Source organism: Carya illinoinensis, chromosome 6, assembly GCF_018687715.1.
Source record: "Carya illinoinensis cultivar Pawnee chromosome 6, C.illinoinensisPawnee_v1, whole genome shotgun sequence".
Taxonomy (NCBI): domain Eukaryota; kingdom Viridiplantae; phylum Streptophyta; class Magnoliopsida; order Fagales; family Juglandaceae; genus Carya; species Carya illinoinensis.
In genome coordinates, this window is record NC_056757.1 from 3,607,356 (window position 1) to 3,619,266 (window position 11,911).

The window sequence follows — 11,911 nt, forward strand, 5'->3', positions numbered from 1 at the left end:
TGCATATAACACCATTCCAGCAGACTAATTATTAAGTTATTTTAAAGCACGAACATGTAATGTTCATATTACGACTTATCAATAAATACTAAAAATTAGTTTTTATATAAATAATTATAATGACAACCATATTTTTTTAATAAAAACTAATATTACGTCATCTATACTTTAAGAATATTTAATAATTTTTGATTGGGTATTGACAATAGCCGTCGAAAGTAGGATACGCTTTGCATCGAATACTACCTACCAAAATTTTGGATGACCATTTGGATTAGGTACTAGGATAAAATATTTTAATATGTGTATCATTTCGAGATTAATTATATATTACGTATAAATAATTATATATATATATATGTATATAAATTAACAACTAATAGAATAAATATATATAAGTGTATATCATGTATATGTATATATATCTGGAAGAATTGATAATTTATAATATGAATATAAGTTGAAAAAATTACAAAATTGAGTTGAGACACAAAAAAATAAATAAATAAAAAATAAAAGAATAGATAAATTATTAAAAATAATGATATTTAAAAAAAAAAAGAATGAGGTGACTATTTAAAGTTATAATAAAATTAAAATTATATAAATACATTTTATATTTTAGAATTAATTAAATACAATTTGAATTCAAAAATTGTAAAAATGTCATCTAAATACAAAAAAATTACAAAAACAACCCGAAATAGAATGGGGATCGAAATGCCTAATTTCGGTCAAAATGAAATTGGAATGACAGAAATTTGAAATGAAACGCATTATAAAGTACACTAGACATTACATCGAAACGGCAAATTTTGGCCATTTCGGTTGAGGAAAAAAAAAAAAAAAAACCTTTATGCCCACTATTAATTTTATCAATAATAATGAAATTGTATGTGATTCATATTATTTCATGGAAAATGTTAAAGTCCCTCAAACTTACTGCTCATGTGTTTAAAATTATTTCTTTATTTGTTACTTCATAGTTAAAAAAGTGATTATTAATAAAATAAATTGTGTATTTCTTATTTTTTTTAATAATTAAAAATGTTAAAAAAATACATAAAATAAAATTTAAAGGAAAAGAACAAAAAAATATAATTAGCGGCATACGCTGGGCCGCCCGTCAGCATCATCATTATTCATATTGAGATGATTGTGGGCCATGTTAGTGATCCATTTGGGTGCATAAAAATTATTATTGGTTAGAGAAACTTTGACGCATAGAAAGTTTTTCTCTTGACCCGAGATGAATTCACATTAAAATTTCTTTTATTGAGAGCGCGGACTCCCCACGTCAATGATATTAGGTACGTGTGTTGCATCAGGTTCTTTAATGGTAGCGAAACTTTTTTGCATTATCCATACGAGAGATAGAGCGAACTTTCCTATTTCATTGTTTTTTCTTATAGCTAGCTTTCAAGAGAACGCTGCTTTTCATTTACAATCTTATCTTCCAGTCAAGCTTAGTTAGGTGTGAAATTATTTAAAATGATTAAAAATAACAAGATTTTAATTATTCATCTAACTTCAATTAGTAGAGACTTAACATTAGCTGAGAAAGCCCAATCAATTAGAGCAAATAACCGCAGGCCGAAGATTGAAATTTTGATTGTTTGGAAACAGCTCATAACAGCAGCCTGCACTCCAGCTCCAGTACAAATGTCATGTACAAACTCCCCAGTCCCCCACCCATACGTTTAAAGAAAGAAAAAGGCAACCCTTCCTCCCTCACGAAGCCTGTGAGAGAGCCCAGAAAAGAATTTTATGGAAGTAATCTTGATTCTTGACCTGCAACTCCTCATCCATCCGTGACTTTTCATAATCGTTTTCCCCAGTCAATACGTTCTCTCGTTACCCCCCGTCTCCTACTTCCCTCACAACGGCTAATAAAATGAAAAGCTCATTGTTTGGTCAACTTTACTTGTAAAAGTCACCAACTTTTATCCCCCGGGCCTGGCCAACACGTCAAGATTTTTCAAAGATGCCATTTGTGGGCCACGCGATGTTTTTCCTCATTCGTCTTTTTATGACATCGGCCCACAATTAATCAATGTGTACACGAGAAGTCGAGACTAGAACGTGGCTCATGATATCTGCCTTACGGGTTTTTTGATTGATTTTTATCGTTTCGAGAGTGGAAATTGTGATACCAGCCGCCTTGGTTTCCATGAGAAATGGTTTAAAGTTCAAAGCTTTTGACAGAGTCAGGATGTCAAGTCTTCCTACTCCGAGTCAATGCAGAAAATGAGGAGGATACTTCCTCAGCTCCTCGGACTCTTCGGGCGTGTAGTAAGTATGAAGGGATTTCCCAAATGCACAGACCTCGCTCGGCCTGCTTTTGCAAATCTTCCCTTCTCCAGTTCCCGAGTCTACTGCCGTGTTAAACTGAGAAACTCCATATTATATCGTGAAGGCAGTAGGAGCAACAAAAATAATTACCCGAACACGTTGTTTGTTTTATCGATCCATAGAGCGATAGGTTGTTGCTGGTGAATTGGGAGTTTAATTGGGATATGGCTTCTGTCTCCCTCTTTGTTTTCTTTCTTCTCTCATACCTCGGGTTGCTTCTTTTGGCCGGACAAGTAGAAACATACCCCGAGAACTGTCTACGCCTCCGTTGTGGAGATCTGGACAGGATCGGCTTCCCATTCATCAATACCAAACGAAAAAATCTGCTTGCAAGTATAATTATATACTAATATATACATTAATTTATTGTGATTGATCAAAAAGTGAATTTGATTGAAAACAATACTAATTTAAATTTTAAGTATGAAGGAATCAATATCGATATACAGATTAATACGCGACTTTACTTGTACATAACAAAACTCATACCAAACACCCTGGTCGCCCAAAATGTGGTGCTGGCATCGGAAGTTGTAGAAAAGAAAATGATACGATCCAACTGGTGATTGGTGAAAGACAGTACGAACTTATAAGCATTAGAAATGATCCTCAGCGTAATGCTTATATCCTGGTTATCCGGGACCAGAAGCTTTTGGGGAAATTTTTTTCCGATAGATGCGAATTCTTTAGGAATTCGACTATCCCCCACCGATCTCCTAATGAAATCATCTCATTTGAAATCGTTTCAGACCATGAGACCCTGGTCAAATGCAACCACGCTGCCCAGGATTTTGGCCCAATAGAATTCAAGTGCAGAGACGAATACAATTATTATGGCTACTATGGTCATCCAAGCGATTTTAATCGTTCTGGATGTTCCATTATTCAGCTCCCAATGAAGCCGTGGTCAAGTGACCCACCAATCGTAACCGCTGAGTTCGAACTTTTAGTGAAGGTGTCTGATGATGGCTGTTCCCAGTGCGATGAGAAAGAAGGACAATGCCAGATCGACAGAAACATTTGTCCAGAGAAAGGTATGGGAAATACAAATCCACTCATGATACGGCCCCAAACAAAATTTCTTTTTTTATTAATTTTTATATTGTAGTTATTCCTAATACCTGCTACTACTCGTGTTTGTCATCCTCACACTTCACACATCACATTTATTTTAATTTTTTTTTCATTTTTTTTATAATAAATATGTAGTGTATGGATGATAAATAGAATAATTTAATTAGTTTAATAAGAATAAAATAAAATAAAAAATAAAAAAAATAAAAAATAATATTTTAATATATAAAGTGTGTGGTGTAGGATGATGTGTATCATTTCTCTATATGTATATATAGTTCAGTACTCCTCTATATATATGAGCAGTAAGCTTTATATATTATGATTTGTTTTGAATTTAGATGATGAGATCATCAAATATTAGAAATAACTTTGTCGCAATGAAAGAAATCTGTATGGGATCGACATGAGCCGGCTGACGGTGCTTTGTTACCAACCCTTTTAAGGTTTCAATGGATCGATGCCCAATTCTTCTCAAAATAACACCTTTGCAGACCGGAAGGAGAAGAAAAATGTGTTGGCAATAGTCTTGGGTAAGCTGCCTCTTCAATCTAATTTATCTGTTTAATTGATATTCACACGTGCCATTTGATTGCTTATGGAAATCATAATATTCCATCATAATATGTCATCGACCCCCACCCAACCATCTCCCGGAGAAGGAACGCTCATTTTGTGTTTGTTGTATTTATTTATTTATTTATTTTTGAGGAGGAGGGGTGAGGCTATTAAAAAAAAAAAAAAATCAAATTGAGGGGGTCAAATGTAATTTCCATAGTATTTCTCTTCTTCTTATTATTAAAAAAAAAAAAAACCTTTCAAAAAATGAGTTCCTGAAATTTTGGGGACACCAACGATACACCTAATTCTGCCCGCCTGGGAGCCAAATCTGACCCCCCCTCCCCATTGCTTAAAAGGAAAATTGCCACTGCCATAATCCAGGAAGATGACCTCTCCTTTCAGATACACCAGAGATAACAGGGTCAACTGTTCAAATTTCTGTCGCGCACAATTTCCCTTGTGACTGGCCTACACTAGAAATTTATTCATCGACTCTGTTAATTTCCTCCATTGCTACCCGTCGGTTAAAACTTAACTTCTTTCTTTCCTCACATTTAGGTGTTGGATGCCCAGCGATCGTCATTATAATTATTTGCTTGTGGCGTTCTTACAAGAAAAAAAATGCTTCCACAAGCTTTTTGGCGAGGAGTACTTATGCTGTTCAATCCTCGAGATCAGACCTGGAAGGGGGGAGTGTCTACTTTGGAGTGCATATTTTCCCATACAGTGAACTTCAAGAAGGTGTCTACTTTGGAGTGCATATTTTCCCATACAGTGAACTTCAAGAAGCAACCAATAACTTTGATGATGAAAAAGAACTTGGAGATGGTGGATTTGGGACTGTATATTATGGTAAGATAAACCGTTGCTTCAATCACTAAATCACGGCATAAACTTTCCAAGCAGAAGTGTAGAACAAATGCATAAAAAAACCAAAGGACTTGACATGCTTCTAGCAATTTGCAAACTTACAATGGCTATTTTTCTCAACTAGGGAAACTCCATGATGGGCGGGAAGTTGCAGTCAAGCGCCTATACGAGCACAACTGCAGACAAGTACAACAGTTCATCAATGAAGTTGAAATTCTCATGCGCATGCGCCACAAAAATCTAGTGTCCCTTTATGGGTGTACTTCACACCGCAGCCGCGAACTACTTCTCGTGTATGAATACATTCCTATTACGTTATAAATTTGTATTTTTATGTTGTATAGTTTATATTTAGGTTGTATAGTACTTATTTAGGTTGTATAGTTTTTTACTTAGGGCATTTTAGTCTTTATATCTGCTTGAGGGCAGTTTAGTCTTTTTCCTCTTTGTATATAAGCCTGGACCTTCAGTCATTCAGATCAATTGAAATCTGTTGAATGCTTTCATTCTTGTTATGGTATCAGAAGATTTTTTGACCTAATTCCTTTCTCATGGCGGCGAATCCCCCTCCTCCTCCTTCTCCTCCCCCTCCCCTCCTCCTCCCTCTTCTGATGTTGCGAGTCCTTTCTTTCTTCACCCCAGCGATAACCCCAGGGTTGTTCTGGTCACGCAACTCCTCCTCGGCGACAACTATCACACTTGGTCTCGCTCAATGACCATGGCCCTTTCTGCCAAAAATAAGCTAGGGTTCGTCGACGGTACGATTACTAAACCCACATCTACTGCTTCTCTTTTTTCTTCATGGCTACACCGTAATAATATGGTGATTTTGTGGTTGCTTAACTCGGTTTCACTCGAAATCGCTGCTAGTGTTTTGTATGTTACTACTGCTTTCGAGATTTGGACCGATCTCAAGGAACGGTTCTCTCAAAAGAATGGACCTCGGATCTTTCAGATCCAGAAGTCTATTTCCTCGTTATCTCAAGGACAACTTACTGTTAGTGCTTATTTTACTCAGTTGAAGGCTCTTTGGGATGAATTGCTTAATTACAAGCCTGTTCCTATGTGCTCTTGTGGTGCTGTTACTCTGTTGAATTCCTATGTTCAATAGGAACGCATTTTGCAGTTCCTTATGGGCCTGAATGAGTCTTTTGCTTCGGCTAGGGCTCAGATCCTGTTGATGGAGCCCTTACCACCTCTTAACGAAGTTTTTTCCCTTGTTCTTCAAGAGGAACAACAGCGAGAAATCTTTGTTCTCCCACCCCTTATTGATGCTCATGCTTTTGTTGCTAACTCTGATTCCTTGCGACCTGTTAAGACTTTTCCTAAAAAAGATCGGCCAATCTGCAAGCATTGTGGCCTCACTGGTCACGTTATTGACAAATGTTATAAACTCCATGGATTTCCTCCGGGATACAAGCCAAGGCCACAGCAGCAGGCTCTGGCCAATACTGTCACTCTCAGTGACACCTCTCAAGCAGCCTCACCATTCTCCTTGACTGAGGCACAATATAAGCATTTACTGTCTATGCTCCCCTTTAATCCTCAGCCTAAGCCTACTGATTCAAGCCATGTGGTCAATACTATCGCTTCTCCTCATTCTTTATCTGGTATTGTCTCCTCTCCACCTTCTGCTTTTCATTTTTCTATTAATGTTTCTTCTAATAATTCTATTTCTAGTTGGATACTTGATACAGGGACTACTGACCATATGGTCCCCTCGACTAGTTTTTTTTACTTCATTTCATCCAGTTCATGATAAATCTGTCCAACTACCTAATGGATAACATGTTACTGTTACACATATTGGCACTATTCCTCTTACTGAACATCTTATACTTCAAGATGTTCTTTGTGTGCCAACTTTTCATTTTCATTTGATTTCAGTTAGTAAACTCACCCAATCTCACATTTGTTGCCTTTCTTCCTCTGACTTTTGTCTTCTTCAGGACCTGATCACCTTGAGGGTGATTGGTGTGGGTAGACAACACAGAGGACTCTATCTTTTGCAACACCCTTTATCACATTGTAGTAAGAATACTACTTTGGTACCTTCTGCATGTTTTCTTCCTTCCAAATGCTCTTTGTTTCACCTTTGGCATAGTCGTTTGGGATATCCATCTCCTCTCGTATGGCCTTTTTACATAAACTTGTGCCTAATTTGACTCTGTCTGATGATCCTTGTCTTGTTTGCCCATTAGCTAAACAAAGAAAATTACCTTTTCCCAATCATAATACTCTTTCTTCTTTACCTTTTGACCTTATACATTGTGATGTTTGGGGGCCCTTTTCAATCCCTGTTGTTGAAGGCTATAAATTTTTCTTAACCATTGTTGATGATTGTACTCGGGCTACTTGAGTTTATCTTTTTAAACATAAATCTGAAGTTTCTGTTCTCATTCAAACTTTTTTCAAAATGATTAAAACTCAGTTTGGTACTAAGGTAAAACAAATTCATACTGATCATGGCACTGAATTTTTTTTATCCTCCTATCTTCTTTCTAAGGGAGTTCTCCACCAACATAGTTGTGTTGAGACTTCTCAACAAAACTCTTTTGTGGAAAGGAAACATCAACATATCCTTAATGTTGCTCGGGCCCTTTTGTTCCAATCCCATTTACCTCTTAAATTTTGGGGTGATGCTGTTTTAACAGCCACGTATCTCATTAACAGATTACCTTCTCCTATTACTCACAATAAATCTCCTGTTGAACTTTTGTTTAACAATGCCCCTTCCTATGACCATTTGAGGACTTTTGGTTGCTTATGTTTTGCCTCCACTTTACAACGAGCCCGAACCAAGTTTGACCCGAGAGCTAGGCTCTGTGTTTTTCTTGGTTACCCTTTTGGCATCAAGGGTTACAAATTGTATGATCTTAAGACTAATCACTCTTTTGTTTCTCGTCATGTGATTTTTCATGAATCTATTTTTCCTTTTTAGTCTTCTCCTACCGACTTGCCTTCTCCATCTTTCTCTCTTCCTCTTCCTATTCCTTTTCAATCTTCCACTTTTGATATGTTTCCCGTACCTCCCCCTTCCTCTACTGATGCTTCTTCCCCTCCTATTCCTGAAAACCCTATTCCTTCACCCTCTCCACCTCCCAACCCTATTCTACCCTCCTCTCCTAGAAGATCTAGTCGAATCCGAAGAGCTCCTAGTTATTTGCAAGACTATTATTGTAATTCCTCCAGTGTACCCTCTCAGTCAGTTCCTCACACCACTCTTCCTTCCTCTTCCATCAAATATGACATTTCTAACTTTGTTTCTTATGATCGTTTATCCTCTAGTCATAAGTCTTTTTTTTTTTGCTATCTCTGCTGACATTAAACCTGAGTTCTATCACCAAGCAATCCAGCACTCCCATTGGAGAGCTGCTATAAATGCTGAGATTGCTGCTTTAGAACTCAACAATACCTGGACCGTTGTCCCTTTGCCTCCTGGTAAACAACCTATTGGTTGTAGATGGGTTTATAAAATCAAGTATCGTGCTGATGGTTCTGTGGAAAGGTATAAAGCAAGGCTGGTTGCTAAAGGTTATTCCCAAACAGAAGTTTTAGACTATTCTGAAACCTTCTCTCCTTTCGCTAAAATGACCACTGTAAGAACCTTGTTGGCTGTTGCTGCTGTAAAAAATTGGCATCTTATTCAACTTGATGTCAATAACGCTTTTTTACATGGTGATCTTTCAGAAGAGGTTTACATGAAACTACCCCTTGGTTTTCATATTAAAGGGGGGTCCCACGTGTGCAAATTAAATAAGTCCCTTTATGGCCTTAAACAGGCCTCTCGGCAATGGTTTTCTAAGTTCTCTACCACTCTTCTTGAGTTGGGTTTTGTGCAATCTCGATCTGATTATTCTTTGTTTACTCAGTCTATTGGTCCCTCTTTTATTGCTATATTGGTTTATGTTGATGACATTCTGATAGCCAGTAATGATATGGAATCTATTAATTCCTTGAAAAATTTACTTAATGCAAAATTTAAGCTGAAGGATCTTGGGCCCCTCAATTATTTTCTAGGCTTAGAGGTGGCTCGATCATCCAGTGGTATTTCCCTGAATCAGCGAAAATATGCTCTTGAAATCTTACAAGATGCTGGTTTTTTAGCTTGCAAACCAGTTTCTTTTCCTATGGAGCAAAATTTAAAACTTAGTCACAATGATGGTGCCTTTTTGCCTAATCCTACAGTTTTTCGAAGACTGATTGGTAGACTTCTCAACCTTACTCTTACTAGACCAGATTTGTCTTATTCTGTTCAGAGGCTTAGTCAGTTTATGGCTCGCCCTAGACTACCTCATCTGCAGGCAGCTCACAGGATTTTACAATATGTAAAAAATGCTCCTGGTCTTGGTCTTTTTTTTTTTTTTTCCAGCTAATAATTCTCTAACTCTCAAGGCTTTTGCAGATTTAGACTGGGCTTCTTGTCCTGATAGCAGAAGATTAACCACTGGTTTTTGTGTTTTTCTTGGTGACTCTCTAGTTTCTTGGAAAACTAAGAAACAACAGACTATTTCTCGCTCCTCTGCTGAAGCTGAATATCAGGCCATGGCATCCACTACCTGCGAAATCGTTTGGCTTTTATCTCTTCTATCTGATTTTCATATTCCTCATGCTAATAGTGCTCATCTTTTTTGTGACAGCCAAGCTGCGCTTCACATTGCTGCTAACCCTGTTTTTATGAACGGATGAAGCATATTGAACTTGACTGCCACTTCATTCGAGACAAAATACAAGCTGGGATCATCAAAACTTTTCACCTTGCATCTCAACATCAGCTTGCTGATGTTTTAACCAAGCCTTTGGGTTCTCACCAGTTTCAGTTGCTGATTTCCAAGATGGGGGTTCATTCTATTTATTCTCCATCTTGAAGGGGGGTATTACTTATAAATTTATATTTTTATGTTGTATAGTTTATATTTAGGTTGTATAGTACTTATTTAGGTTGTATAGTTTTTTACTTAGGGCATTTTAGTCTTTATATCTGCTCGAGGGTAGTTTAGTCTTTTTCATCTTTGTATATAAGCCTGGACCTTCAGTCATTCAGATCAATTGAAATCCGTTGGATGCTTTCATTCTTGTTAATTCTTCCCAATGGCACTGTTGCAGATCACATCCATGGAGATCGAGGTCACTCCCATGGCCTACTCGTATGGGCATCGCCATAGAAACAGCCAGTGCATTGGCTTACCTCCATGCTTCTGAGATCATACATCGTGATGTGAAAACCAATAATAGTCTCCTTGACAACAACTTTTGCGTCAAAGTTGCAGATTTTGGGCTTTCTCGACTCTTCCCCAATGATGTCACCCATGTCTCAACAAGACCTCAAGGGACTCCAGGCTATGTTGACCCCGAATATCGTCAGTGTTACCAGCTTACGAAAAAGAGCGATGTGTATAGCTTTGGGGTTGTCCTCATTGAGCTCATATCATCTCTCCCAGCTGTTGATATAACTAGGCATCGGCATGAAATAAACTTGGCTAACTTAGCCGTAAACAAGATTGAATAGTGCGCGTTCCATGAGTTGATCGACCCACATCTTGGCTTTCAGTTAGACGACGAAGTTAAAAGGATGACCATTTTAGTCGCAAGCTTGGCTTTCCAATGTATACAAGGGGGCCAGGAATTGAGGCCTTCCCATGGTAGAGGTTTTGGAGGCATTAAAGGGTATTCAAAGTGGTAAGGATGCTGGACCTTTAAATGTACACCCTCCAACATCGCTGGATTGTGATGAGGTTGGATTATTGAAGAAAAAACAGGAGCTGCCAGCTTCACCAAATTCTGTGACTGATAACTGGACTAGTAGATCTTCTACACCCAATATAAGTGGTTAAATTTCTTCTTATTAAGGCTGCAGATTTCTCAGAATTACAAAGAGACCTTACCAACGCAGCATCAACATGCAGAGCTGCCTCTGGACCGAAATAATAAACTCTCAGTCATGGAATGCTTTGGAATTCTTATGCATAACAGAATGTGATGCGGTGTACGATGGAGATCTAATCTTGTATTATGTTTGTTATGATTTGGTATTGTAATACTACCTATAAATGTTCTGTATTCGAGCACTATTGTAGTCAAGGAATTTCAATATACAGTTTATACTCTGGAAAGATTTTCTCTCCTTTCTGGCCTTTTGACAAGCACGTTCAGTGCTTTACTTCCTTTTCTCATTATGGTACCAGTAGCCTAATCTAGGACTCACGTCCACCCTTCCTGGCCTGTTATGGCTTCCGATAAACCCACCTCTTCTTCCCCTCCCCCTTCCCCCTCCACCATCACCAATCTAGCCACAAATTTGTTTACCGTTAAGCTCAACATCGACAATTTTCTTCTCTTGAAAGCTTAGATCCTACCCTTCCTTAAAGGTCATTGCCTCTTTGGTTACATCGATGGCTCTATACCTTCCCCTCCACCCACTGTGGATGGCAACTCTTCCTTGACAGATAATGTTCTTGCTCAAGTGCTTAAATGCACCACTTTGAGTGAAGTCTGGAATACACTTTCTTCCTTGTTTTCTGCTAGCTCAACAACTCATGTGATGCAGAAGCAATTTCAGTTGGCCACCTTAAAGAAAGGCTCAGAAACAATTTCATAATACTTTAATAGAGCTGCGGCACTTTCTTCCTCCCTCAACGTTGCGGGTCATCTCCTCTCCCCTATGGGATTCAATATCTATCTCTTAGCTGGTCTAGGTTTCGATTATGAATCAATTGTCACCTCCATCACAACTCGACCCAATACACCTCCTCTACCCAGATTTTTAGCTACCTTCTCAATCATGAGTCACGACTAGCACACCAAACACACTCTCTACTCTCTGCTAGTCCTGTCTCTGCCAACTCAATCATTACTCAGACCACTTCTTCCTCTTCCACCTCTAACAAAGGATGTGATTGTGGAAGAAGAGGCCATGGTTGAGGTCATGGTCCTCATACTCCTCATTCCAATTTCTTTCCTCCAAATTCATCTCAACGCCCAACATGCTAGGTCTGTTACAAATTTGGTCACATGGCCATGTCTTGTTACCATCGTTTTGATCATGCCTATTAAA

The 11,911-nt window shown here is 38.0% G+C and overlaps 1 pseudogene; it reads left to right on the top strand.

Annotated features, from left to right (window-relative positions):
* Window positions 1–2,122: 2,122 nt before the first annotated feature.
* LOC122314182 lies at window positions 2,123–10,981 on the top strand (annotated as a pseudogene).
* Window positions 10,982–11,911: the final 930 nt, after the last annotated feature.